Source organism: Oreochromis niloticus, linkage group LG19, assembly GCF_001858045.2.
Source record: "Oreochromis niloticus isolate F11D_XX linkage group LG19, O_niloticus_UMD_NMBU, whole genome shotgun sequence".
NCBI lineage: Eukaryota > Metazoa > Chordata > Actinopteri > Cichliformes > Cichlidae > Oreochromis > Oreochromis niloticus.
In genome coordinates, this window is record NC_031983.2 from 17,853,102 (window position 1) to 17,857,089 (window position 3,988).

A 3,988-nucleotide genomic window follows, 5' to 3' on the forward strand; every position below is an offset into this window, starting at 1 on the left:
ATCTAAAACCTGCAGGGACACCGGCCCTCGTGGACTGAGATTGCCCACCCCTGCCCTAACACCAAGTGTCTCTGCGATGCATGCACTGGATTATAAATGTTAGATAGAACGAGCTTAGGAAAAAAGTGCTTCTATTAATGAGGCAAGTTGTGTAAAGAGCTTTGAGTGCTCAGAGTAGTAACAGCTGTATAAGAACCAGTCAATTTACCTTTTTTGTTTGTTTTTCGATCAGATTTGGACTTTTCAAGATAAAGTTTAAATACACTTTTTAGATTAAAGTCAACAATGTCAATACAAGGCCTTGGGAGACGAGGCCCTGCCTTCTAAGGTTTGAAGATGATGTTGATAATATAAAGTTCTTACCAATTTTAACATTTGGTGTGACCTTGACCCAATTTTCACCAAAATGAATGTCTCACGCTGTTATTAGTATGAACCATCACACAAAATTTGAAAATGATATCTTAGACCTGTATTAGCATTCCAAGCTTTACATTCACTACATATTTTCCATTCAATAACTAGCTGAGAACTTGGAGTAGCCAACAGCAGGTGATACTATTGGGGTCCCACCAAACTGAACTGCTGACATGATGGTGGCACTAGTTAGAGCAGGGGTGGGCAACTCCAGGCCTTGTGGAATAAGGGGAATATTTTACTGCTACTTATGCTTATTATCATTATGATTGCATTAATTAACTTTGCATTAAGTCATGATCATTGCATTCAACCATATAATAATCACTTCATTGAAGCAGTTATTGAAGCTGCTGACATTACATTAAAGTCTGTATTACAGGTGTTATCATAATTACATAATATTCTTTACACATTGCAATTTGGTGCTTATTAATGAGTTGTGGCTCAGTCAATTGATTAGAAGGTTGAAAGCTCCGTTGGGCGTGAATGTCCCGGCGAAACATGGAGTAAGTGGCTTGGAGCTATGGAAGGTTCAATGCATGCACGCCTACAAAACACATATAATACATTTAATCAAGAAACAGGCTTGAGGGAAGGCCTGAATGTATTCAGCTTCTTGTCGCATTTGAGTTTGCCCAGATACAGGTGACAGAAGAGGTGGCCAGATGACTACCATCCCCAAGGACCGTCTGGAGGGTGCAGCGAGTGGCCTTATATGGAAATTGTGATAGAAAACAGGAACTTCTATGTCTATTTTAGTTTATTAAAATGAATATTTACTGTAACTGACATATCATAATGTTTGTAAACGCATGAAGGGGCGTTAACCAACCCTGACGTTATAAAAGCAATCTGAAGTGTATTTTTGGGCGGAGTCCTACAACTGATGTTTGGCAGTTCGTACCTTCCCGCATGTGTATTCAATAAACTCTTCCGTTTGATTGCATCCTTCTGGGCCTTTGGTATTTTGTTTTGGATCTCAGTATTTCGAATCGGGACAGCCTCGAGGGCCAGCGTCCTGCAGGTTTTAGATGTGTCCTTGATTCAAATGGCTAAATGACCTCCTCAACATGTCTTGTAGTTCTCCAGAGGCCTGGTAATGAACTAATCATTTGATTCAGGTGTGTTGACCCAGGGTGAGATCTAAAACCTGCAGGACACTGACCCTCGAGGCCTGGAGTTGCCCACCCCTGAGTTAGAGGATCACCAAAGCGTATATAGTATGTCCAGCTTTTTTTTTTTTTTCCATAAAGGGTTAAGGGTTTTTGCTAACTTGTGTGATCATCTGTGATTTCACATACCTCAGTACGGATTATATAGCACATAATGAAGGTTTTAACCACCAGGTATTCTCTGGGAATCCAACCTTCATGTCATTGTATTTATTATTTAAATATTTTTGTACTTTTGCCCAGCCACCAAGAATCATGAAAGGCTAGTGAATTTCTTGACTCTTACAGCTGGGTATGTTTTAAGTCAAACTGCGGTGCCAATACAGTATTTTGCTTTGAGGAAATTCTTCATATTTTTATTATTAAGTTTGACTTTTCAATGAATTTGTTTGTTGTTGTTGATTTTTTAGTTCTAAGTTATAATGGCAATGATTGTTACTGTCCTTTTGAAGTCTGGAGCCTGGATGATGCCCACAGTTTAAAGGTCATGGTCTGAATGTTACCTGTGAAATGTAACAGTTCAATTATATTATGACATCATAAATGTTTTTGTTTCACTTCCAAAGCTACAGCTTGCTAGCATGAGATTGCCTTCAGATTTGCCTTAATTCTTTTGTGGTATTGATTACAGTTAACCCAACACCAAATAACCACAAAGAACCCATTTGAGAGGATTTGAGGTACATGAAGTGTGTTATCCTATCTAAAGCAACCATCAGAAGGTGATTGTGATCATAAAGCGATCGACATGGTGAGCAACAATGATCAGGCAGGCTGTGGTGTTTGAACAGTTCGCAGTTTGTAGTAAGTGGCTCCAAGTGTGCCAAGAAAGTGTTCTTCACGCCATTACACTGCCACCACCAGCCTGAAGAGTTGTAATACTCATTTCTGACCCTACTATCCGAATGTCACAGTAAAAATTGAGACTCTCCAAACCGGCAATGTTTTTTCCAAATTTCTTGTCTAATTTTGATGAGCCTGTGCTAATTTTAGCCTCAGTTTCCTGTTCTTAGCTGAAAGGAGTGGTACCCATGATCTTCAGCTGCTGAAGTCCATCTGCTTCAAGGTTTGATGTGTTTGATTCAAGGTTTGATTAAATAAGTAATAAGTCATTTGAGAGACAGTATGTTGACAGTACTCGCCTCGCTTCTGTCAGTCTGCCCCAGGGCAGCTGTGGCTACAACTGTAGCTTGTCTCCACCAGTGTATGAACGTGAGAGTGAATGAATAATGGCATTGTAAAGCGCTTTGGGTGCCTTGAAAAGCGCTATATACAGTAAATCCAATCCATTATCGCACCATAATGGCTTCTCAGTGGACTAAAGTCCCATCTAACCTGTCTTTCCAGGAATAAAAAAAACAGATACACAACTCAAATAACCGCACTGGTTGCTTTCACTGTCATTCATATGTTGCACCTGAGTGGTATAGCTTGCAATACGATCTGATCCTTGTATTGTGCAACCCAAAACAAACCAAATTTTTGGATTTATTTACGATGTTTTTGGCTTCTTTGCCAACAATATAGATTCTTTTTTTTAACAATTGTTATTAAAATTTTTACTTGTTTTCGAGCCATTTTACTCGGAATTTTCAGATGTTCACATGTCCGTGAGTATTTCCATTCCATTTTCCTGAACATATTACAGAACATAGCTTTCCTTTTTAAACGTGCGTGTTCTACTTGCACATGTATTTCACGTCACTTCTTAATTGGCATACCAACAAAAAGTAATGTCCTATATTTGTTAATAAACTATAATAAAAATAATAATTGCTGTTATTTAGACTGTTATAATTTAGTTGTTGGCTTATTATCTGTGCACCATAGCTCAAGAATATCTCACGAATGGGATGAAGTCATTTTGATTCAGAACAGTGTAAAACACAGAGACACTGAGTTTCAAGTTACAAAACACTGTTGTTTCAAGTTGCACATGATAAACTCAGGTATTTTTGGTTAGCAGCAATTATGTATGGGACTACCTGGGGCATCAAAACCTGGGAGAAAAGACGGGGACACTAAGCTGCAGAACAGTCAACCTTTTTTTTCATACCAAAATAATTAATCTATCGCTATAAAAACTGTTCCCTTCACAAGGTACAAAAACATATTTCCTTCCCCCCTTCTTATTTCATGATTGGTTTGGTCCAGGTGCACGCACTTCGAGCTGACCACTGAGCCCTCCGCGAGATAAAGACAAAAGAAAGGTGGAAATTAATTAAACTCACAATGAAAGAAACTGCTCGATTTTCCTAGTATTAATTAGCTTACTTCATTTCTAACAGAAGATTATGTGTTTGTATTTTTTAAGCCAACATGTAATTTGTCCATGCACACCCCTGTACATAAGAACACTAAATAACCGATCTGCCGAAATGGTGCCTCTTCCTCAG